The sequence below is a fragment of the Vombatus ursinus genome, unplaced genomic scaffold (genome assembly GCF_900497805.2).
Source record: "Vombatus ursinus unplaced genomic scaffold, bare-nosed wombat genome assembly UNPS02004428.1, whole genome shotgun sequence".
Classification (NCBI taxonomy): Eukaryota; Metazoa; Chordata; class Mammalia; order Diprotodontia; family Vombatidae; genus Vombatus; species Vombatus ursinus.
Genome location: NW_020944206.1, coordinates 719929 through 746618, shown reverse-complemented (window position 1 = coordinate 746618; position 26690 = coordinate 719929). Strand labels below are relative to the sequence as shown.

Sequence of the window (26690 nt, the reverse complement as noted above, 5' to 3'; positions counted from 1 at the left end):
GAGGAGATCGATGGATGCGTTCAATTTCAATTTTGCCCTCTGGATACAAAATATTGGGACAGTTCTCCTTGATGATTTCTTGAAATATGATCTCCAGGCTCTTTTTTTGATCGTGGCATTCGGGCAGCCCAATGATTCTTAGGTGATCTCTCCTCGATCTATTTTCCAGGTCATTGGTTTTTCCAATGAGATATTTCACATTTTCTTCAATTCTTTCATTCTTTCGACTCTGTCGTACTGTTTCTTGATGTCTCATGTTGTCATTTGCTTCCACTTGCCCCATTCTCATTTTTAAGGAATTTTTTTCTTCAGTGAGACTTTGTACTTCTTTTTCCATCTGGCCAATTCTGCTTCTTAAGAAGTTCTTTTCTTCACTGAATTTTTGTACATCCTTTTCCATCTGGCCAACTCTGGTTTTTAAGGAGTTCTTCTCTTCAGTGGATTTGCATGCCTCTTTTGCCATTTGGCCAATTTTGTTTTTTAAGGTGTTATTTTCTTCAGTATTCTTTTGTGCCTGTTTCGCCAAGGTGGTAATTTTCTTCTCGTAATTTTCTTGCATCACTCTCATTTCTCTTCCCAGTTTTTCCTCTACTACTCTTATCTCTTTCTTCAACTCTTCCAGTATTTCTTGCTGGCCTTGGCTCCAGTTAGCATTTTTCTTAGATTTGCCTGAAGCTTCTGAGCTATCTTGGTCATCCCTGCCACCATAGTAGCCTTTTCCTGACAAATTCTTTTTTTGTTTGCTCATTTTACCAGCCTACTCTTGACTTCGAACTTTATGTTAAAGTTAAGCTCTGCTCACTTGAAGGTGAGGAAGCACTATGTCAGCTTGCTTTAGGCCTTTTTTTTCGCTGCTGTTTTCACTTACTTCTGGGGGGTCTGAAAGTTTTTGGTGCTTCCAAGGTGGTGTAATCCTGGGAAGGGTGTGGCTCTCCTGTTCTATATGTTAGTCTACCCTGGAAGGGCCCCTAGTACCCTGCAGCCACAATTGCTAACCCTCTTCTTTGCTTTAGAATTGTGACCAGGGCCCCTGCTCCCTTGTGATGACCACTAGAGTTCCAATCTACCCTGGAACTACAACCCACAACTGCTTATGGGCAATAGAGTTGCCAATCAGCACCAGCTGTACCTGTGCCAGCAAAAGGTCTGTAATCACTTTCTGACCAGTTATACAACCACCCTTACCATCTAGGAGCTGAAAACTCCCAAAGCTACTGTTGCTACAGCTGCTGTTGCACCAATTCTGGACAGGACTCCACACCCCTGTGTTACAGAGTCCTCTTGCTGACCTCTTAAGTTTTCTTAGGCCAGACAAATGTCTCACCCTAACCTTTTGTTGGTTCTGCCACTCCAAACTTTGATTTGAGGTGTTATTTTAAAGTTGTTTGGAAAGGACTGTTGGGAGAGTTCAGCTGGTTGGCTGCCCCTAATCCATCATGTTGGCTCCAACCAATGGTGATGTTAGTTGCTCTGGCCAGTCTCCTTCCACTTCCCCTGTAAAATAGACAGGGACCAAATTGTACTGACTTCCGTAAAGTAGTCAGACATCTGAGACAGGAGGCGAGGTGGGGGGTGGGGTGGGAAGAAGCAGACACACCTTGGCAGTGAGAGACAAGGGAAGAGGTTTGGGGAGGGGAGAGATTAGGAAGGAGGGAATCTTCCTGGAGTGTGGATGACATTTCCTTTGTAGCTCAGTTTCTCAGCACTTCATTGAGCTCCTGCCCTTCTTTCTGTCCTCGCTCTCTGCTCACCTACTAGGTGGCCCTCTTCCAGAGATCCCACTGCCACCTGCCTCCCCACTCAGAGGATCAATGCCTGATACCACTTCTTCTGGCCTCGACATCTGGCTGCTTGCCTGTTCTTGTTATTCTCCTTACCCCGAGACTGCCCATAGGTGCCTGTTTACTTTTGGTACCTGTGCTGAGACCTGTTGTGTGTCCCTGGCTTCAACATTTATTTGCTGTGTAATCACTGAGTAAGTCTCCTAATGTCCTGGAGCTGAGGTTTTCCTCCTTTGTAAAATGTTGATATTAATTTTCATTCAGCAGATATTTTATTAAGCACAACTCTGGTGTGCTTGGCACAAGTGATACAAAGACAAAATGAACCTTGTTTTCCCTTCCCCTCAGGAAACTTATATTTTCTGGGGGGCAGAGGGAAGAGGAAATAGCAGGAACCATAGATGAAATCACATCATTTTCTAGGGGACCTCGCACACATCTAATAAGAAGGGCAGTTTGTTAACAAGAGAACAGGGATCATCCTCTGGCCATGATAGAAAGGCAGAATGGGATTGGGGTACTACTTAAACGGAATGAAAGAGCACAGAGTGTGACCAGCCAGGCAGCCTCGACTCAGTGTCTCACTGGGTCAAGTGACTGGCCCCTTCAGTAAATCTGTAGTGTGTTCGTTCATTCCATGATTCTAGAACAAGAGGAGGAAAGCTTGGAGGAGGAGGAACAGTACTAGGTGTGGCAGTACTAGCTGCTGCCTTTTTCTTTACTTGCTAAGCTATAACTTTATCACCACTATCATCTCTGAAAAGAAGACATTGTCTCAGGGTTGTCTTTGAAAGATAGTAATCCTCTCAAAATTGCATGCACCTTTGGCAGCATAGACAAATCTGTATCTAGGCAAGAGAAGGATTTTTAAAAGTGTCAACAAGATATCTTCACTACAGAGTGAATATGAAGAAATTCTCCAGTTACCAAAGGTGAAACTTGGGGGAGCCGACTCACAAAAGCTTAGAAACCTGTACTGCTTTGATGAGGGGATAGACTCCCCCCTCCGCTTGTACTTGGAGCCTAAATCTACCACCACAGTGTACCCAACACACTCCATGCACTTAGAGCCTCTCTTCCATATACCCCTCACACATACATACAACTCTGCACTTAGAGCCTCTCTTTCATTTAAGAGTCTAGTGAGCTCTACTTAAGGCTCCATCCAATGCTACCTCTTCCAGGATAAGGTCCCAGGAGGGCCTAGCTAAGGATCTGAACTGGTAGCTGATGGGAAGGAATTAAGATGACAGGAAAGATGCCCATTTATTCCCTAGTGTGATCAAGGGCCATGAGGAGTGGCCACTGAGACCGCAGTACCTACATCATGGGAGGAGAGCATTTTGTGACCATAACCTGAGTTTGAGTACTATGCCATGTCCCTTGGATCTTGCGCATTGGGGCCATTTACCTAGTCTGGTTATGCTGCCCATCCTACAAAAAGGTTCCAGAATAACTATTGACTCCATATGATGCATATTCCATTGGTGGAAGTCAGGGCTGCTGGGACTAACTGCTAAGACCCAAGTCGAAATCACCCAAAGTAAGTGACTCTTGAAAGACTTAAAAGACTCTTAAAAGACTGTACCCTTCCTCCCTCTCCTATTTGAATGACACCCAACATGCTGCCTTTGTGTATAAAAAGTATATATCACCATGATGCCCAATTTACAAAAAAAAAAAAAGTTTTCTTGGCCTCACCATTTTGTAAGCTCTTTTACATATGACATGATTATTAAAAGATCAACGAGGATGCAATATCTCCTCTCTTGGTAGAGAAATGTACATAATTGGATATGTGCATTCTCAGATGTGCCTGGACAACTGAATGATTTCTTTTGCTTGACTATAATATCATTACAAGAAGAGGTCCATTGAGGAGAGTTGGGTTAAAGGTGAGCAATAGACATGGACAAAAAGGGGAGTGCCAGGAACAGGTTTCAAAAAGCAAAGAAGTAAAAATGCAGAAGGACATAGGCATAGAATTTTGTAACTACCTTGTTAAACTTATATTTTTTTAAATGATATGTTAACATAAACACTTTCTGTCAGTCTTCTTCCCTGTTCATTTTTATATCTTGAAATGTTTATGTCGGCTTAAGTTTTGGTGAACCAAAAAAAAAAATCTTTTAAAATGTTTACTTCAAAGCCGGAAAAATAAAAATTCAAGACTTTTGGTAGTGCTCATCACAACTGAAGCAACTGACCTTCTGATTTCAAAAAGAGAGAAAATGCCCCTTTTGAAATTGATTAACTTAGTAGTAAACAGAAAGCTTTATATTAACTATGAGTATGTAGAATTTCAAAGTGATTTCTTTGCAAGTCATGGAAATCTTGGATCCAGAACCCTGGGCTTAGTGAGAGCATGGTTTTTCTTAATCCCCAAAGCCATCTGGTGCTGGTGCATTTCTGTTATAATGATCAGGAGAACTGGCTTTAAATTGTAACTACGACTAACTGTATGACCATTGAGTCATTTAACTCTGAGCATGTTTCCACTTATATAAAGTGGAGTAAAATTATATATATATATATATGTGTGTGTGTATATATATATATATATATATACACATATATATATATATACACACACACACACATATGTTAATTATCTCACTGGGTTTTTGCAAGGGATCAGATAACATGTAAACAGTGGGGATGGTGGAGTCTTACAGAGATATCAGCTGCCCGTTGCTATTTTACAAACATTCACATGACTCTTTGAAAATTCAGAAGTCGACTTAGGAAGCAAGCTGATCTTTCCATTATTGTGTTCACTGACGAATATATGAGGATTGGGACTCTGAAGGAGGAGGGAGAAAGCTTCATTTCTGAAACAAAATCAGGACACATCAAAAAGACCCAGGAGCATGGTCCCATGATTGACTCAATCTACACAAACTAAGCTGTTTCTTCTCCAAGCAAGCAAAGTATGTCCAGTCTCTGAGCTGATGTTTTCACTGAGACTAGAAGATATATGTGTGTGCATGCACACACGTGTACATTACTGGAGGGAATTTCTAAAACCTGGAATACTTCTATCCTGCTGGAATTGTAAGTCTGAATCCTAGTCCTCACTGTCCCTCACCAAGGCTTCCCATATATTTCCTATAAGCAAAATCACAGGATGGAACCCAGAAGGAACTATAGCAATTCAACTGATTGATTCAGCAGCAGCACTTTACAAATGAAAAAACTTCGGCTCAAAGAAATTAAGAGATACTCTACCAAATTATTTTTGGGGAAAAGATTTTAAAAATAGTATCTAATTCACTATCTACTTTTACTTTCATATCACAAAAATATATCAATACAATTAATGAAATGTCATAATGGTGAAGAAAAACTGAGGACTTTCCTTTAGCCTTCCTTTTATACTGTGTGGCTGCTTTTTAAAAGGACAGGATTTTGAACTGGAAATATTATCCAGGTTAGTTCAGTTTTGATTTCTTTGATTCTTGGCAATATTTCCTGTGGCTGGGGATCCTACTTCCCTTTTGGGAATGGCACAGTGTGCTAGCATAGGCCATTGGGAGCATGACCTGAACAAAGTTCTATTTTTTAAGTAACAGATTAAGACAGAGGAAGAAACCAGGTGTTACCTGGTGTTGAACAGTATTCTCCCTTTGCTGTTTGTTTTTGTGGGATGCTTGTTCTCCAAAGGGATTCCAGAAAACAAATGCAAATAAAATTCCCAGCAATTAGAACAAGTTTTACAGGTGCTCTTTTTTTTCATTTGGGTGCTCTTTTTTCATTTGTTAACTGCTTCAGGGGGCATAGGTTTAAATTGCGTGATCATGATTGGGCCTTTGGAAAGCAAGAGCAGTATGGAGTTCTGCCCAGCTCTGACTTTGCCAGGCTTACTACAAACCAGCCCTAGTTGTTGGATTCAGCATGACCGCAGGCCTTAGTTAGGCTCAATGGGCTCCTAATGCTCTGGGCACATTCCCCAGGGCCAGACTATGGGACCTGGGTTGGGCATCCCAATAGTCCCCTCCTGCATCCACTGTGAGTATTCTCAAAGTATTGCCATTCTGGCAATAGGAGGTCATCACTGGAAGGGGAGGAGAGGACCTGAGAATTTCCTCCAGCCTTCATGGCACATGAAACAGAATACTATGGATTCAGGAAGAGAAAATGCAGAATAGGCAGAGACTAAAGACTACATTAACCCTGGAATAAAACATAGAAGTGACCACAGCACCGGAGGTCCCTGTCATCTACAGGCAAGAAGGGATAGAAAGAGAGAAACAAACATGTACAAAGCTGTTTGCTCCAAAGGACGAATCCTGCTAGCTCCTAAGTTTCCCGTGGAGATGCACTGGGACTGTGACCTTTTATTCTTGGTGAGCAAGGGACGGGAGCAAGAATGACCTTGGGAAAGAAGTAGATGAAACTGGGCTAAATATGGCAACCAAAAGCCTTCCATACTCATTTTTTTCAAATTCCTTTCTTGCAAAGATTAACTTATGTCCAATATTCCCTGCTCCTTGCAGTCCCAAGGGTACTATTTCTAACATCACTCAATCTCTGTCTTCTCCCTCCCATAGAAGAAAGAAATGGAAAAAAGATATCAGAAAAATAGGCAAGGCATACAAAGACAGAAGAGCCAAAATTCTGGTAGAGAGGAAGAGGAAAGATGTAGGAAAAGAAGAAGGGAAGAAGGGGGGGGGTAGTCAAAAACAATGGGAACATTAGAAACTTGGAACATTTTGGACCTCTCATATTTCATCTTAGTAGCATCCCTGGAACTGCTGACAAAGGTGTCTTAAACTAACAAACATGGTGCTATTTTTCTTCTCAATTCTCATTTGTAAGCATGGGCTTTCCCACACAATTTGACTTTAATTAAATGATTTACGCATCTTATCGATTCCCTATTCATCTTTTAGGATGGCTTTTCTTTGGAATTATTTTTTAATTCATTCCATTTGCCTAGACTGCTCTTGTGTGCTTAGGAAAAATAGTTCTAGGGGGTAACAATTGATGAGAAAAGGGCTGATATGTTTCTGGTAAAAGACTCTTTGATGTCCAATATGTTCAACCAGATTCTATAAACATGAATAAAACTTGAAGCTTGTACCACTTACCGGGGACTTTGGGTCAATTGAATTTTTGATTAAAAACCCCAATTTTTAAAAAATTTTGGATGGAACAAAAGGTTTGGTTTTTGGTTTACCAGGAGATTTGATTGAACTTTGGTTTCTTTGTTTTTTCTTTAGTTTCTTATTAGAAAGAACCTCCATGTGGGAAAAGTGCCTAATATTGCATTGTCCACCCAGTGAGTGTGACATGCTTCAGAAACACTGTCAGAATTCAAGCCGGTAACAATAAAGGAGAGCAGGTACCATTCTGCCACTCCTTTCCCCCTAATTAATTTCTTTCTGTTTTTTGGTAAATATGGTCGTTTTCTTGGGACCTATGAAAACATCATTTCTCTGGAAGACTTGAGAAGTTAGAGCCCAAAGAACCAATTCACTCCTATTCCTCCTCTCAATACTGGGGAGAAAACACCAATTAAATTAAAATTTTTTTTTACTGAAGAGGAAAGTATACTCTGGCACTTGATTTGATAGACTGGTGATCTCATTCATATGGGAATTCCATCTAAAGAATGTTAGCTAGGTGGTGCAGCGGACCTGAAGAGTGGAAGATCTGAGTTAAAATTGGGCCTCGCGCACTTACTAGCTGTGTGACCCTGGGCAAGTCACTGAACCTCTCTCATCCTCACTTTCTTCATCTGTAAAATGGGGATAATAAGAGCACCTGCCTCCCAGGACTATTCTGATGATAAAAATGAGATAATATTTGTGAAGTGTTTTGCAAACCTTAAAGCACTATATAACTTCTAGCTATTGTTATCATTATTATTACCACTTCATTGGAAACATATTGATGTTTAAAAAAAAAAGATGGGTCTTAGCTTGCTCTCTTTCTCCTACTGAATTTTAGATCCATCTCACTGTTCATTTGTAGTGAATGCCCAAGATAGCAATATTGATATGCCACTCTTTTCCCAGCCAAATTGGGTGACCTGTTTCCTAAACTCTGCAGTCCACTTTCCTTCTTACCCCGGGTACTTAGAAATCCTTTGCTTTCTTCAAAGCTCAACTCTGATGTAACCCCCCTCTGGGAAACATTTCCTGCTTCATTGTGATTTCTCCTACTTCCAAATAATTTACATTTGCTTGTTTATATTTTGTTTTGTTCCAATAGAATGTAAGTTTTTTGAGGGCAGGGACTTTTTCTGTTTTTTTTCCTTCTATCACTAGCACCTAAACAGTATCTTTTATATAGCAGCCGCTCCAAAAAGTACTTGCTCATTTGCACTGAATTAAGTCTGTTTTCCTTTTTCCTATGTAGAGAGGGCAAAGTTTTGAGTGATTCCAGGTCTCATTTTGGAGGCTCCAAGGTGTTACCACCAACCTAAAACATGAACTCCATCCTCCATCTGACCCCATCTGGACAGCCTCCAATCTGAATGATCTAATGAGTTAGAGTTGGAGTCATTTTGAAGTGCACATCTTATCTTCTTTGTTTAATGATTTCTTCCAGTTGGGCTTTGATGTTAACCTTTCCTTTAACCACTTGAGGATCTGATTACATGTAAACAGCTAACCTGGAACTAACTCTACAATGCTAACTGGCTATTTCCTATCTGTTAGGCATAGTTAGTGTCATTCTATCACACAATGCTTACTATATCCTGTGACTTTCACCTCTCTTCTGGAAGAAAATATTCATGCTATAAAGTTACACAGCTTGTGTACAACTGACAAGTTTTTTACTTCTTTTGTTTCTAACTTGAGTCATGAAGAGATACAGAAGCAATTGTGACAAAAATTCAAATATTAGCTTAAAATGGGCATAAAACAAGATTCTGTGGTAATGAGGAAAAATCGTGACAGGAATGTAAAGCATAAGAAACTATCCTTGGGGTATAAATGTGATGATTAGAAATATCACTAGAACTATAGCATCTGTTCAAATCTTTTGTCTAGCACCCACTTCACCCTCATTAATGCATAAATGAGGCCTCAGTTTACTAATGTTGCAGTTTGAAGATTAAACATAACGTGATCTGCATTTAATGACCATAGAAATGAAAAATGAGGGGATAGTACGAAGGAAGATCTAGCAATAACAATCCTTGGCATAGGTGTCAGAGATCACACGTAAACAGGGAGCTGTCCACAGGGAGCAAAAGTCGATTATGGGAAGTTGCTCATTAAGTAGTCTGGCCCCCTGCTAAGGTGAAAGGTAACATCATTTAGTTTCTAAGAAATTGCTTCTAAGAGGGAGAATTAATAAAGAATAGTAACTGACCCGTGACAGGGTTTTGGTGATATATCTTGATAAATTATTAAAAATATAAAATGTTTTATAATGGATCCATATGACTTTGAGCTTTTAATTCTTGGGGTCTTGAGATTTCAGCACAAAGGAATGGGTTGTCTTGGCCTTATTCATGACTGATCTCACTGACTACACTCAACAATACACAGTAGCACATTTGGGTTATATAGCTAAGCCACAGAAAACCAAAATGGTCTGGGCTGCTATGCAGTATGAATGCGGGTTGTTTGCCCCCATGGAGGCATGGGCAGCCTCTGCCATGCTAAGTGAAGCAGATAATTGAGGTAATGATGACGAAAGGTCACACACTCCCCAAACCAAATTTTGCCTCCATTATCTGTATGGTTCTTTTCTGAGATTATTTTGTATGGCTTTTACTTTTCTATCACATAGATCTCTTCTATACTATCCCTTACAGAAAAGTAAATAAGTGCAACATAACCAAGATGACTCTCTGATACTGAAAAAATATGAAGTGTTCAACATATACTCATGATTACTTATTTCTGCAAAGAAGCAATGAGAAGGACCTTCTCAAAGCTCTTATTTGTCATTATTAAATGAGCCTTCAAGGGTATCCATCTGACTGTATTCAATGGTCTGGGCATTAGGCATTCTTCTCTCCCCACCCCCTTTCCTCTGAGGGTGGTTAGAGATCCCATATGGGAGGCTCTGCAGTAGTTTAAGACTTGATTCAGCTAATCTAATGTTATTTACAACCAGGAGTATCTTCTATTTGGACTTCTCTGCAGTGGATCTTCTCTCTGATCGTGGTGAATACCTTTACAGAGCATACATTTGATTCTGCAATGCCTCACCTGATATGGATACCCAACAGAATCATAAAGCAAGGTCATCTGTTAGATCTTTCAGTGCATCATTCTGGTATCTGCATGTGAAATACCTTGTTGTAAGAGAGCCTTTAAGACAACATTTTGCTGTATTCAATCAAAAGTTCTTTCTTTAAAAAATAAACAACCGCTAAGCATAGTAAGAGATGTGTTCTCTACCTTGTTTAGCCAGTTGTGAGATGGTGAAAATTGTGTGCTACTGAGAAATAGCACTTGGGAATCTCTGCATCTTGTGTAGATTCTTGTCATTAAAGTTTTAGAGTGTCCTAAAAGCTTAAAACTACACTAGGAATTCTGGGACACCCTGAATAGGTGGAAAATGAGGCACTAAGGCTGATAGTTGCTGAGGTTCTCTTAGTCACTTTTTTGGTGGGTTTTAGTAAGGTCTGAAATTGTGTTTACCCCCCAGCCTCTCTCCCTCTTGACACAATCCTTGTTGCTCAGTCCCTCGATGCCCACATGATTGCGTCACCCCAAGGAGGGATCTCCCCCTACGTATAACCTGCTCTAAGTCAGTTCTCTACCGTGGCGTTTCTCCCTCTTCTCTGAGCATATGTGGGATTGTTATCTTAGAGTCCAAGTGTCAGGCTCCACTTTCCTTGATGGTGACAAGGGTGGGTTATGAAAGCCTTCCAGATATTTTCCATCTCTTTGTTGTTTATTGGCCTCCTGAAATTCCCTTAACTTGCCTTGTCTTCATTTTGTCTCCTGCCACCCCTTCCCTTACACTGGTTTTACTTTCTGCTGCCTCTCTCCGTTTTGAGGTGATATTACTCATAATCTCTTGACATCTTTCTCCATAAAAAAGTTTTCATTCTCACATGTATCGCCCTGGGCTGCTATCTATCTCCTCTTGGCCAGGACGTCAAGGATTGGCTGACTAAGGTGCTTTGGGGCTCTTTGAGTTGCCTGCTTTGACAGGAAGGATACTGGGAGGGAGAAGGCAGGTCTCCCCAAGCAACATTCCACCACAGTGGACCACATCTTTACAATCACACAAATGACTAAAATCTATAGAGATTACAAGAACCCACTGAGCTTATTCTCTATAGCCAAAGAGGGAAAAAAGCATTTGATGGAGTAAAGTGCCACCCTAAAGGCCCTCTCCACGAGGGGTCGCCCTTCCCAATCATCAAAATCATTCAAGACTCCTCAAAACTATGACAAAAGAAATTGTTCTTTAAACATGGGATAGGAATGGTTTATAAAGTTATCTAAACCTAGTCTGGTGGTAGAGTTTGGTGGTGGGAGGAGGAATCCATTTAAAGACTTTATTTTTTCTTTCTGAAATTATGTAAAGTTTGCTATTTGATGGTTTCCTAATTTGGGTCATTTACTTTTGGTAGGTATTGTATCCTTTCCTTTCCTTCCTTTCCCATTCTTAGTTTTGTTGACATGTTATCAGGCATAATGGTTTCAAGTAATTATTTTTATTTTATATTTTAGGAATTTTTCATCAAATTTTAAAATTAAGTAATTTGCATCCAGTCAGCTAATGGATTATCAATTTTGTTATTTCCAAAGTGCCATCTTCTGTCCTTATTTGGAGGTTAATTGTAATGCGGATTTTCTTTGTTCTTCCTGTGCTTACAGGGAGGCAGCATGTCATTGAGTCAATTGTTTAGCCAAGGTGCTTTAATTAACTGTGTGCAAGATATGAGTCAGTCACTGGGTAGTGATCTACCTGAGCTACCAGCTCCGGCCTCTTGGGTCCTCTGCTGATGCAGGTGCAAAGAAAAGTCACTTTCTAATAAGCTGCAATGCCCCCATGGGCCTCTAGAGCAGTCTTAAAGCTTGCCATTAGCTAAGCTACTCTTCCCCTATTTTCCACCCCCACCCCAACATGACAGCCATTTCAGTGCTTGACTCAGAAGAAACTCTTAATCCCTTTGTGACCAGCTTCCAATTCAATCTAGGATACGAAGTGAGATGTAGCAGAAGTAAGTATGCAATTTACTATCTGATGAGAGCTCCCATCGTGACTACCACTTTCTTAGGTCACTTTTGGTACTACACAGAGATCAGCAGCTTGGACTCACATAGTTTTATCTTCTGTAGAATAGAGCAAAGGGGACCTAGGCCAAACACTCCTCCTCCTGATTCCTTCCCATATCATCAGGTACAGTCAGGGAAAGACTCCCCCCGCCCAGTTCACTGGAAAGGCTTTACAGAGTATTTCTTTCTTGTTTGTAGATCACAGACTAAGAAGGGAAATGGGGGGAAGCTTTTTCCTGGCTCACCCACTCTAGGTGCACAGGACTCATGGCAGCTCCCAGACTTCAGCTGTTTCTGGGCAATCCCTGCTCACTGTTAGCTACTCTTTTCCCTGGAAGTCTGACTGGGGAGAAGGCAGGAAGAGTACAAGCAAGCACATAGTTTCTCTTGAGACAGCTGTATGACCTAGTATTTAGAGCTCAGGCTGTGAAGGTAGGAAGACCTGAGTTCAAATGTAATCTCAGGTACTGCTCCGCTATGTGACCCTGGGAAAGTCACTAACATCCCAGGGTGGGCTATACCCCCCACCCAGGGCTTAGCCTCCTCAGCCACCTTTTCTCTATGCAAAGAGTTCCTGGGAACCATGCTAAGTCTCTCCAGGCAAAACCTGTGAGGCCCATGAAGCATCTTGGGGGTGGTATATGTTGCAAAGGCCCACAGCAATCCCTTTCCAAGGGTAGAACTTGACTCCTGTCCCCAAATGTCTCTTCTTGCTTTTCGCTTAAGGTAAATGAAAGAGTTGGAATGATAGAGAAGCATAATATGTTGGAGAAGGTAGGAGGATTGGCCTTGGGAAAGAGAAGGGCCACCTCTTCACATGAGAGGGTGAAGGAGAAGTGAGGGTTGTGGGAATGATTCAAAGATGAGGTTGGCCATAGGATGAGGCAGAAAAAGAACCCAAGAGCAAAGAACAGGGGTTCGTGTTGGAAGGCAGAGGGAGAGGTGGACTGACGATAGATTGTGATCAGAACTCATGAAAATAAAGGCTATGACCATCTCTGTGTGAGGGTCATGGAGAACAAGTTGAGGAACCAGGAGTTCAGAATGTTGAAGGGATTATCTCTATGTATGTGCAGGTTCCCTAGTATGAGGACAGGAGATAAAGCCTGTGAGGCAGCCACTGAACTCATGGAAGAAAGAAGGGAGGTGTCCTAGAGAGCGCGAGAAAACAGCTGCCAAAATGGTGACTGGGTGGGAGCTACCATCTGAGTGACCCTTGGAGGACGTGGCTCCTGAGAGACCAGAGTAGGAAAAGCTGGAAGTGGCAGAGGGACAAGGAGTGATCGGAGTACAGTGGGAGACAGGGAAAGATTGAAAGTGAAAGCAAGCTTGTTGCCTGTGGAGCAGACAGGACAGTCTAAGAGGGAGGTAGCAAGGGGGAGTCAGGGAATTTGTCCATCATGAAGGGAAGATTTTAGATATATTTTCAAAGTCCTTAGGGTGGCTGATAGTTCAGGCAGGAAGTAGAAAAAATGTTGTTAACTCTCCTTCCCCCCACGCAGGAGACTGGTGCCAAGCTCCCCTGTGTATCAGAATGGTCCCCTCTTTTCTGAGGGAGGCTACAAACAAGGCCAGAGCCACACGGCACTATGGTGTGCTGCCCTCATCTCGCTGGATGTCTGTAAGTACAGGTCTTGGGGTCCCTAGGTGGAGAGGCCTTCAGTAGGCCTAAGTATTAATGCCTTGGGACTGTATATATAGGATGCAAGGTAGACTGGGTCTTGAGATGTCTCTGACTGGCCAGGTACAAGAGGATTTTTCTATCTGATCCTGCAGGTGCTAAGAAGTGACATGATGAGTTTGATAACTTAGAGGAGTCTGGGCTGCCCTGGGAAAAGAATTGCCTCAGGGGAACGAAGCAGCCAGCTAGTGCCATGGTCCAGCCATGAGGTGCCAAGGGCCTGTGCCAGGTGGCACTGGCAGCAGAGAAAAGGCATATTCAAGGGATTTTTCAAAGGAAGAAGCAAGTAAGACTTGGCAAACTGATTTTTGATGGGAAAGGGAGAATGAGAGAGTGTGCTGATGGTGGGACTTTCCACAGCAATAGGAGAGTTAGAAAGAGGAGAGAAGAAAATAAGCTTCGTTTTGGACAAGGGTGAGTTGAAGATGGTGGAATGTAGGCTGGGAGTCATAAGCATAGAGATAATTAAATTCATGGTAGCCAAGGACCTTAGCAAATGAAATGGAGGGTTCAGGAAGGCGTGTTCAGATAGCACCATCTGCTGGAGAAGATGGGATGGAGTCAATAGCCAAGAGGGAGTGGAAAAGGATTTCTGGGCTGCAGAGGGAGGGCTCAGGTAGGTGACTTTTTCCTGTAGTAGCAAAGGCAGTCATGGGTAAGAGTAAGAAAATGGCCAGGACAAGGGAGTACAGAGAAGAGGAAATCAAGGCACTCAGTCTGGGTCTCTCAGGAAAAAAGGGGTGGGTGGGGGGAATAAAACAACTTTCAACTTTGGGGTCGTTGGCAAGGAAATCCTTACATTTGTGACTTAGAAACTGAGATCAGTCAGTTTATATCTGTAAGTTGAGCTTTACACCGTTAGGTCTGAAAGGAGAATTCTCTAGGTCTGAAAGGAGAATTCTCGCAAACCTAGGGACATAAATCCAGCAACTTGGGGATTTAAGCAAAGGCTTGCATTTCTATTCCCAGAGGCAGAAAGTCTTCCAGATCTAGTCCTCTGGTCACTCAGTAAAGATTGACTCTGTACCTCCTGGGTACTGGGAATACAAAGTCCTTGCCCTCAAGGGGCTCTCCATCAAATGGAGGAGACAACCTGAAAACAGCTCTGTACAACCAAGGCAGGTACACAGAAGGAAGGCACTAGGGCTGATGGGTGAGGAAGGGTGAGCAGCCAGAAAACTGCAAGTAGGCCGATGTCACTGTATTGCAGGGTTTTGTATTTGTTCCTGAAGGCGATATACCCTGGAGTTAACTGGGTAGAGTGGCTGAATGGTCAGATCACTTTGGAGGGGGGAGAGAGATTTGGGACAGGCAGTCCAACCTGCAGCAATCCAGGGGAGGTGGGAGGCCATAAATGAGCATTGTTGCAAAGGTGGAATTTGGTGGCTGAGAGGGCGGATGACACTTAGGATGCGAGCACCCTCCACAGTAATAGGGAAGTCTGGAGGTCAGCAGAGAGATAACTGAACCCACAGAAGCCGATGAGATCACCAAGTGAAATAGCCTAGAGGGAGAAGCTCTAAGACGACCTGGGAGGGAGACTGAGAAAGTTCGACTTGGCCATTATGAAGAGTGGGAGGAGAGGTAAGGGACAAGTCACGTGAGACGTTTTGAGGCCAGGGGAAACGTGGCCATGTTTGTGGGCAGTAAGGAGGTATCAAGATGGTGTCCGGGTGATATACGATGAGGGAGCTCTCAGCAAATGGCCTGAATTTTTAAAAGTGAAATTCAAGGCAAGATTCTTTGCTACGAGGAGCCACAAAAAGCTTTGCAAGAGCTGCTGTGGAGAGTGAGATGAGCTGGAGAAGGCACTGAGCACAATGAGAATTTATGTAGCATAAATTCGTAGTGGACCCAGTGAGTGGAGCTTGGTGAGGGTTCTCCTCCTTTCAGCAGCAGATGATTAAAAGCTAAGGTGGGTCAGGGGAAAGGAGTAAGTTGAGGCAGCAGGATGTTAGGATGTTTGAGGGAGTATCTATTGTACATTGAAGTCTCCTAGACTGGGAGCCATACACCACAGAAAGAAGGGGAGGATTCTGGAGGGCAACAGACAGCAACTCCTAGGTTTGGGTGAAAGATTAGGCAACGATGGTGGCAACAGGGACCAGGGAGTATTCAAACTCCTCAACTTTAACCAGTGAGTCCGAGGAATGAGAGAAAGTGTGGCTAGAGCCGGAAAGCAGTGCCCAGGAGACTGGGGCTGATGGAAGCAGCTGCAGGCTCTTCTCTTCTGAGGAAGGAAGTGAGAATAAGGAATTGAGGTACCCTCCCCAGTAATCAGAAAGAAGTGAGACTGGAGGTTAGGGCTAAAGGATTGGAGAACCATTAGCACAGAGGTAATCTAGTCCATGGAAGCTGAGGAGCGAGCCATGTGGGACAGCCAGCAAAGGAGAGGTCAGAAACAAATTGGGAGTGGAGGCACTAGCTACAGATAGCTTAATGATGTGAGAGGAGACAGGGAGCTCAAGGTGGTGAAAATCCTCTATGGTGAGTGGGGATACTTAACTAGAGAGGAACAAAAGGACTGATGTGATACGAGAATGAAAAGGAAATCCAGGAAGAGCACTCAGTCTTGAGGTCTTTTTCAGAGATTTCACTTACTGGTGGGAAGAACTTACTGTTGGGGGTAAATGGCCTCCAAGTCATTGAGGTGTCCTAGTGTAGTGCTAGGCCCTAAGTACTTACTAGCTATGAACTATGAGTATAAATCTAGGGCTTTACATACCTGGGATTCTAAGAATAAATCTTTGTTTAAAAGTGTTCAGGTCTTAAGTCAATCCAAAACCTAGTGACTTCAAAACTACGGTTAGAGGTGACCTAAACCCTCCAAGTGTAGATTCCACTTAATTGTCCTAGAACTATAAAGGCAGAGCTTTTAGCCAAGGCTCATGTGTCCAACTCTGAACTATAAGACTACGGGACGGGGGGTCAGTGTCTCTTGCTCTCCAGGGATGTGGGAGCTGTTACCCCCCCCCAAAAAAAGTGAAAGAATTGGTTGCAGAACTTACCTGTCACAGTTCGGTTTGTCGAACGATTCAGTCCAGCTGTTCAGGTGCCAAGGTAATGAAAAAGGAAGCCAGCAAAGACTGGCCTGAATCCGTACCTAAGAATGGTCTTCAGCAGGAGGGGAAAAGAAGTAGATGGAAAACCTTGTGAGGAGCCACATAGGGTAGGAACAAAGAGCCAGCTTAGTCATTTGTACAGTGTATTGTAAGTATAACTTCACAATAAGTTAATGGCTTATTAAATGCCCCCATTTTAGAGATAAAGAAACTGAGGCTCAGAGTGCTGATATGCTGGATCCAGAGTCAGCCACCATTTCTGCAGAGTACAAAGCCAGCTCCTAGTACTGCTGGGACTGACTATTTTACAAAAACACAGAAAGAAGACTATAATTCTGTCAGTTACACAAAGAGCGTCATCCGTCATGGGCATATGCAAGGAAATCTTTGTTGACACTATGATTTGATATATTTCCAGAAATGCTAGCTCCAGGAAGAGCAAAAGAAGAAAAAATTACATTTGACCTAACTGGAAGACAAAGCAAACCTCATCCCAAAGGGTTTGGCTCCAATTTTTAGCCAATCCAACTGTGGCCAGTCAGCTGAGTAGTCAAAGTAGCAGGATTTCTCCAAGGTGGGAGCCCAGACCCCAGACATACCCAATAAGCTGTTCTCAAACTTATCAGCTCCTCTTCACTAAAAATCCCAGGTTCCTGATTGGTCACTAAGATTGTGGAAGTTGCAATGGAGATGGGACAGGAGGGTCCTGAAAAATACAAATTATTTGGGAAAGAATTCCCTATGTCATCAAAAAAAACGTGAAAACTGGAAAGCAATCAGGCAGAAAGTAGGCTTAGACATATATAAACATATGCGTTTATGTATGTGTATGTATATGCATACACATATATACACACATATATATATTTATATACATATATACACACATATACACACACACACTATACTACGTGACCAGGAGCCATTCCCCAATAGATAAGTGGTAAAAATGTAGGTACAAACAGTTCTCAAAAGAGAGATTTCAAACTAATAATAGAGAAATGTAAATCACTTTACACCCTGCAAATTGACAGGGATAACAAAAAATGGAACTAGTTAATGTTGGACAGGCTATGATAGATACGGATGCATTTTGGTGAGGCTATGAATTGGTACAACCACTTTGGAAAGCAATTAAGTAACTAAAATGTCCATACCCTTTCACCCGGAGATACTATTACTAGGCTTATATCCCCAAGGAAACCACTGCTAAGAACAAAGTTCCCATATATACCAAAACATTTATAGCAGTATGTTTTGTGATAGTAAATAAGTGGAAACAAAGTAGATGCCCATCAACTGGGGAATGGCTAAACAAGTGTTAGTACACGAATGTAACAGAATATTGCTGTGATGTAAAAATGATGAATGTGATTAAATACAGAGAAGCATTGAAAGATCTACGTGAACTGATGCAGAGTGAAGTAAGTAATACACACAATGACTACAACAATATAAGTGGAAAGAACAACTACATATCAAAAACCAAAAGTGAATATGGGAAAATTATAAAGAACAAGTATGGCTCAAAAGAACAGATATGAGAGGATACCCTTACCCCACCTCTTTACAGGTGTTACACATATTTTTTGGACTTTTTGATGTATTTCATCAGTTGAACTGATTTTTCTTTTTATCTTTAAAAATAAGTATTTGTTGCATAGGAGGGGAAAACTAGAATGATATAAAAAACAAAACCTAATGGGAGTCACAGGAGTGATCCAATCAGTCCAATGGCAGTAGGGGAGGAGAGGAGCAGAAGACACCACTTTTAGCGTTCATTTCGATTTCGACATGTTGTCTCCCCAATTGTAACACAAAGCACTTGAGGGCAGGTACCATTTTTTGCTATTGCTTTCTATCCCCAGTGCTTTGCACCGTGCTGCCCACAGAGTGCTTAATAAATGCTTATTGATTGATTCTATCTTCATATTTTTATGTTTTGTTTTTTAATCGGGTCAAACACTGGATAGGTCCACAAGGTGTGAGCCAGTGTAGCAAAACAGATTTTTAGATGAGCTCACTTTTGGACAATAACAGGTGCTGGAAGGAAGGAGTGTAGCAAACCCGATGGGCCCAATGTGATACCGTGGAGGTAAGATGCAAATGCCAGGAGTTCATAAATGACCAAACCATATTACCTGGCCGGTTTAGCTTCAATTGCAGGCTTGCAAATAGTAAAATTCTCCTCTAAGATCCAGGCATGATGACAAATCGGATGTACTGTTCATTGCCAAGGGGATACAGATTTTGTGCAAAGCCCCCAAAGACAAGATAAGGAAAAATGGAAAATCAATCTGGACAATCTGTATGAAGAGGGAGTGATGGCGGTATTTGTGCATTTAGGGCACAGTGACAGAAACTAGCTTTGGTAAATAAAGCAAAGGGGTAAATCAGTATCATCTGCAAGCTCAACAAAATGGGGTGAAAATAAGCTAACCAGTGTAAGCCCAACCCTCCTGAGAGGCTTTCTAAAATGGCCTCTAAGCTATGACTACAGCAGGTGAGCTGCTTAGAGTGCCAAGGGACTTAGGAGATTTAAAACAGTGTCAGAAAACAGTAAGCCGAAAGAAGGGCACTGACCCCCACAAACACATAGGAACATGACCTCAAGGAATCCTTCACCGCTAACTGGAGAGGAATGGAAAGCAATGGCAACTGACCAATGGACGACATGACTGATGTGATGATAACATTCACACATTCTTAAGAAGCAAAACAGACAAGATGCTACCACCACGATCATCTGCAATTAAAAAAAAGGGGGGAAGAATGTGATCCAGAACTATCAAGGGGAGGAAAGCGACGTTACCCTAAAAGGACATTACCCTAAAACTCTAAATTCACTTCTAACACTGTGGTAGCATTTGCCCATTCCTGATACTCCCTCCTCTCTGGTGCCCCCCGATAATACACTTTGCTCAGCCAATTACTTCTATCACACCTCCTGATTTCATCATTTAAAAGGCTGAAAATCAAATAAGGAGGCTGCTAATCTTGAATTCCACCCAAAAAGGAGGAACTTGAGGGGGGAGTAACTATTTCATCTTAACTTGGGGTACAGGAGTAGATGGCCAGACAATGTGTACATGCTCCCTAGATTTAGGGAGAACACATCTTAAAGCATCCAGATAAAGAACAGCTGGTACCCCATGGACAAACATTGTACAAGTCAGCCCAGGACAAATGAAAAACTCCTCAAAACAAAGAGAAACAACTCCTGTGACTAGGAAAAGGAAGAGTTCTTTCAAGAGACCAATAGGAATCCACATAGAACTTACTGACCAACTAAGGGTTAAAAAACAACATATGAATGATGAATGGAGGGAGGATGAAGTAAAAAGCATATCATGGTCCTCTGAGAGTTCCAGAAGTGTTAAGAACAGCCCAGCATGTGCCAAGGCCACCTACCGAAAAATAATGGACTTTGGAAAAAGGACAAAAGAAAAATTACTAATTGAAGATCCAAATCCACGTTAAGTAGGAACTAGCCAGAGAACATCTAGCCGCTCTTGATGAGTTCAAATTACCATGCAAAGATGAACCATAGCCATCCCGGGGTACTCAAATGCTTTGTTTGGTGAGCCGCTCTCAGTGATCACCGAAAAATACTGGAGAGGGGCAAACGGGGTACAGTTGTGTTAAGGGAAGAAAATGTAGCATGCAAACTGGAGGCCAGGGGGCTTGGTTCCAATTTCTGGCATGGGAAGACTTATAGCATCTAATGTAAAAGGATCTTTTTTTTTTTTGGCCTTTGTAAAGAGCTTTCTGCTAAATGCTGAGGATACAAACATTTCAGTTGATCCTCACAGCCCTGAGAAGTAGGTGCTGTTATTCGTTCCATTTTACAGATGGAGAAACTGAGGCAGAGGTTAAGTGACTTGCCCAAGGTCACATAGCTAATAAGTATCTGAGTTAGAATTTGGGGCTTCCTTACTACAAATCCAACCCAAATGTGGGGCTAAGCCTAATTTCTGCCAGGCTGCTTTTCAGTTTCCACATAACTTTTAATTAAATAGGGGAATTCTTTCCTAAGCAATTTATATTTCCAGGGATAGCAAACACTGAGTTAAGTTCAATTATTTCTAATTTCCCTTGTCTAGACTGTTCCATTGATCTACTTTTCTATTTTTAATCAGTACGAAATGTTTTTAATGATTACCAATTTATAATATAGTTTTGAGGCTTGGAAGTGCTATTCTCCCTGCCTTTATTTCCCTTGATATTCAACATCTTGTTTTGCTCCAAATGAATTTTATTATTTTACCTAAATTCATAAAATATCCCATGGGTAGATTGATTGGCATAACATTAAAACTATAAATTAATTTTAGTAGTAGTAATTTTTGTGATATTGGCATGGCCTACACTATAAATATTTCTACAGCAATTTAAGTTGTTCAAGTTGTTATTTGTTTCTCATGTAACAATAACATTCTATCACTCAAATACCACAATTTTTTTTTCGCATTTGCCAGGCCATGCCCACTCACTTTGGTCCCAGTTCTTTGCTACCACAAAAAAGTATCTCTGTGAATACTGAACATTTTAGTGTTGATGGAAACTGTCTTTCTGTCTCTAATGTCACTGGGGACATGTGCATATCACTGAAATTTCTGGGACAAGGGCTGTGGCCATGTTTAGTCACTTTTTTGCACACATCTACATTTTTTCCCCTATTGGTTCAACACATTCTTACCACCACCATTGAAATGTGTGATATTTGTGTTCCAATTCAATAAACATTTGTATGCCCTCCTACCTTTAGTTAATATCAATAAAATATGCTAAATGAATGTCAATTATTATTAAATTACTATCAATTTGTTGTTCTTGTTCAATTGTTTCAGTTGCATCCAACTCTTCATGACTCTATTTGGGGTTTTCTTGGCCAAAATACTGGAGTGGTTTGCCATTTTCTTCTCCAGCTCATTTTACAGAGGAGAAAGTTGAGGCGAACAGAGTTAGGTGACTTGCTCAGGGTCACACAGCTAGGAAATGTCTGAGGCCAGATTTGAACTCAGGAAGATGAGTCTTGCTGACTCCAGGTCCAGCACTCTATCCACTGTGCCACCTAGCTGCCCTATAAAATTACTATCAGTACTAAATATATATGTACCAAATAGTATGGCATCTAAATTCTTAAAAGAAAAGTTAGATGGGAGGTAATAGTAAAACTATACTAATGAAGGACCTCAAGTTACCCCTCTCAGACCTAGATAAATGTAACCCCCAAAAATGAAAAAAAAGTTAAGGACCTGAATAGAAATTTAGATAAGTTAAATATGATAGACTTCTGGAGAATAATAAGGTAGATAGAAAAGAATGTACCTATTTGTCAACTGTGCAAGGCACCTTCAGAAAAATTGACCATGTATTAGGGCATAAAACCTTGCAAACAAATGCAGAAAAGCAGAAATATCAAATGCATCTTTTTCTGACCATAATGTAAAAGAAATACATATAAATAAATAAAGGGCCTTTAAAGCAAAGGTTAAAAATTAATTAGAAACTAAATGACTTAATCCTAAAATAAAGATGGGTGAAGACCAAATCATAGAAACAATCAACAATTTCATTAAAGATAATGACAAGAATGTGACAACATACCAAAATTTGTGGGATGCAGTCAAAACAGTACTTAGGAGAAAATTTACATCTCTAAAGACTTTCATCAATAAAAGAGCAAATCAACGAACTGAGCATGCAACTAAAAAAACAAAACAAAACAAAACAAGAAAGCCAATAGATTAACCACCCCCAATTAAGTACCAAAACAGTAATCTTGAAGACGAAAGGAGAAACTAACAAAACTGAATGTAAAAAAAAAAATCAACTAATAAATAAAACCCGGAGCTGTTTTTTTTAACACAATAAAATAGATGAGACATTAGGTAATTTGATTTTTTGAAAAATATAAATTAGCAGAACAGGAAATAGAATACTTAAATAACCATATCTTAGAAAAAGAAATTGAACAAACCATGAAGGAACTCCCAAAGAAAAACAGGACCAGATGGTTTTGCAAGCAAATTCTACAAAACATTTAAACAGCAATTAATCCCAATATTTCACTCTTCAAAAAAAATATAGGAAAAGGAGTCTTACCAAATTCCTTTTATGACACAGATATGGTCTTGATACCTAAAGCAGGGAGAGTCAAAACAGAAAAAGAAAGCTATAGAATGATTTCCCTAATGAATATCGATGCATAAATCTTCAATAAAATACTAGCATAGAGACTACAGCAGTATATCACAAAGAACAGGCTGGATTTATACCAGGAATGCAAGACTGAATCAACATTAGGGAAACTATTAGCATAATGGACCATATTAATAACAAGTCTACAAAAATCATGAATATTTCAATAGAGGAATAAAAAAATTTTTATAAGATATAACACCCATTCCTGTTTAAAAAAAAAAAAAGCCACACTAGAAATCACAGGAATAAATGGAGCTTTCTCTAAAGTGGTAAGTAGTATGCATCTAAATACCAAGACCAGCATTAAGTGTAATAGGAACAAGCTTAGAGGCCTTTCTAATAATATCAGGAGTGAAGCAAGATGTCCATTATCATCATTACTATTCAATATTGTGCTAGAAGTGCTGCCTGTACCAATAAGACAAGAAAAATTTTGAAGGAATAAGCATAGGCAAAGAGGAAACAGGATTATATGACTTTGTCCATATGATACAATGGTTAACTTAGAGACCCCTAGAGAGTCAAATAAAACAATCCAAAAATTAACAACTTTGACAAAGTTGCAGCATATAGAATGAACCCACACAAATCATTAGCTTTTCTATAAATTACCAGTAAATGCAGCAGGAAGAGATAGAAAGAGAAATTCTATTCAAAATAATTACCAACAATATAAAATACTTAGTCTACCTGCCCAGACACACACAAGAACTATATGAACACAATTACAAAACGCTACACAAATAAAGGCGGAGCTAAATAACTGGAGAAACTTCAACTGTTCATGAATAGGCCAAGGTCATATAAATAATACTACCTAGATTCATTCCCTCATTCAGTACCATACTAACTACCAAAGGATTACTTTAGACATTCAGCTGGAAGAACAAAGGGTCGAGAATCATAAGAGAATCAATGAAAAAAAAATGGGAAGAAAACCAGGCAGTATCAGATCTGAAATAAACTATACTACAAAGCCGTATTCATCAAAATCTGGTACTGAGTAAGAAATTGAGAGGCTAATCAGTAGAACAGGTTAGGCACACAATATACAGAAGCAAACAAGCACAGCAACCCAGTGGCTGATAAACCTAATGATCTAAGCTACTTGGCCACGAACTTACTATTCAACAAAAACTGCTGGGAAAACAGGAAAATAATCTGGCAGAAACTACATATAGACCAACAGTAACACCATATACTAAGAGAAGCTCAAAATGGGTACATGATTTAGACAGATAAAGCATAAGCAAATTCGAGGAATGTGGAAGTAATTACCTTTCAGATGTCTGGATAGGGGAAGAGTTCATGACCAAACAAGAGGTAGAAGGGCTCAAAGGAGGTAAAATGGATATTTTTAATTGTAAAAAATTAAAAAGTTCTTGCACAACTAAAACCAATTCCATTAAAATTAGTAGAGAACTTGGAAACTGGAAATAAATCTGGAACAAATTTCTCTGATAAGTCTTATTTCTGAGATATACAGGGAACTAACTTAAATTTATAAAAATAAGAGCCATTCCCCAAGTGATAAGTGGTCAAAGGACATGAATAGGTAGTTTTCAGAGGAAGATATCCAAGCTATCAATAGCCATATGAAAAAGTGCTCTCTCATCACTAAGTTAAATTAAAATAACTCAGGCACCATCTTACCCTATCAGGTTGGCAATGTTGAGGGAAAAAGGAAATTACAAGTGTTAGAGAGGCCGTGGGAAAACCTTAATGAACTCTAGGCACTTTTAATGAACTGTGAGTAGAGCTGTGAATTGGTCCAACCATACTGTATAGTGATTTGAAAGGATGCCCAAAAAGCTATTAAACTGTATATACCCTTTGACCCAGCAATTTTGCTACTAGGTCTGAACCTGAAAGAGATCAAAAAAAGAGGAAAAGGACCCATATGTTTAATATATATGTATATGTGTATGTATATATATATATGTATGTATACACATACATACATACATACAGCAGCTCTTTTTGTAGTAGCAAAGAATTGGAAACTGAGAGGAAGAGCTGAACAAGGTATAGTATATGAATGTGATTATGAATGTGATGGAATACTATTGTGGTCCCTAAGAATCTAAGAAATGATGAAGGGAATGGTTTCAGAAAAACCCAAGAAGACATCTATGAACTGATGCAAAGTGAAGTGAGCAGAACCAGGAGACCAAGTTATGCAATAATAACAGAATTGTAAAGACAATCAACTTTGAAAGACTTAGGAACTTTTAACACGATGACCAACCGCAATTTCAATGAAACATGCTCTCCACCTCCAGATAGAGCTGATGTACTTGAGTAAAGATTAAAGCATATTTCTTTTCCTATCCTTTTTTGCGGGGGGAGGGGAACATGGCTGATTTGGGAATTTGTTCTGTATGACTGGACATATTTGTAATGAGCTTCTCGATGAGTGGGAGGGGGAAGAAGGAGGGAGATAGATCAGAACTGAAAATAAAACTGAATTTTAAAGTTTTTTGAATACACAAGTTGTATTAGTTGCTTAATTTAGACCAGGTTCATCTACTTTCCCCCAAGGTGCCCCCTGCTCCCTCTCTCACTGCCCACAGTCACAAGGTCAAAGACCCCACTCCCTTCTCCTAGAACAGAAAAAAAGTGAACACAAAGCTCAAGTACTGAGGCCTCTTTTTGGAGCTATGTGGTTTCAAAGACCTTTCTCTTTACAGCATGGTCTCTCCCCAAATGCTATGAACAAAAAAAAAAAAGTCTCTGAGATCCCTCAAGAGCAACTATGGCAAAAGAGGCAGTGGCTAATGCTGGCAGGTCTTTCTGAATACCTCTAAAGTCCAACAGAAAGCCTCCCCTTCAAGACATAGTTGGCCAAACGGAATCACTTATGGAATACCTATACATACTACATGGTATTCCCAAGGCATTTCCCTTGAACGTGATCCCAACTCTCCCAGGAGCAGGTTCCCTAGCATCCTCCAAATGGGAAGGTTGCATGGAGTGTGCACATGCGTTAGATCTCCATTACTTCTGGAACAGAAAGAAAGTCTGGTGTTTCACAGTCCATGTTTGTTTTGGGAGCACATAATTACTGTATGTGGCCAATCAAAAAGAAATAGCAAAGAAGGTTCTTCCTTTTAGCTTTCAACAAACAGATAAATGGCTTTCCAGTATGAGTCCTGACTAATTAATTTTTATAACATTCCAATTTTAACACGTCATCATGAGAAAATCTGAACATATCACGTTCACTGTTTGAATGCCTCCTGTCACCATGATCTTGAACGAAGACAGGCAATGTGGAAAATGGTCAGTAAGTAGAGTGGCTTCTGAAAGCTTTGTGTGGGAGGGGGAATGGAAGAATTGCATAAAGAAAAAGAAAATGATAACGAAATATTAAGACAACCAAGAGTGGGAGATTTAACATGCTTTAGATGCTGACTTTACTATTCTTTTCAAGTAAACACAACATTGAAAAGCAATACAGAATAATTAATGTTAAATCCCCTATCAAGGGCTAATGTTATATTATAGTTTATGATGTCATAATAAAGCCACAATTTTTATGAGGCCATAGCTTAGGAATGCCAGAGTCATGAAAATTTTACAGAAAATACAACTCTTTTATGTTGGTAATTCGGCCGTTGATGCTTAATTTTATGCAAATGCTTATTTTGCCATTATGCATTACAAATATGGCCTCTACGAATAAAGTCTAAGCAGAGCAAAGAGTGAACTTCCTGGGCCAAATATGTGGGTGTGCAAATCTTTGACAAGGACAATT

The 26690-nt window shown here is 40.5% G+C and overlaps 1 long non-coding RNA gene across 5 annotated transcripts in view; it reads right to left on the bottom strand.

The window, feature by feature from the left end:
• Positions 1 to 438: 438 nt before the first annotated feature.
• Positions 439 to 26690, bottom strand: part of LOC114023484 — a 47686-nt gene continuing 21434 nt past the window's right edge. For 3 of the 5 annotated variants that reach the window (XR_003566799.1, XR_003566800.1, XR_003566803.1), the window contains 5 exons: positions 22835 to 22870; positions 19390 to 19472; positions 17326 to 17432; positions 16673 to 16778; positions 439 to 1494 (listed from right to left, as the gene is read on the bottom strand). This is a non-coding gene — a long non-coding RNA (uncharacterized LOC114023484). The remainder of the gene's footprint in view (positions 1495 to 16672; positions 16779 to 17325; positions 17433 to 19389; positions 19473 to 22834; positions 22871 to 26690) is intronic. The other 2 variants (XR_003566801.1, XR_003566804.1) reach the window with 1 other exon arrangement.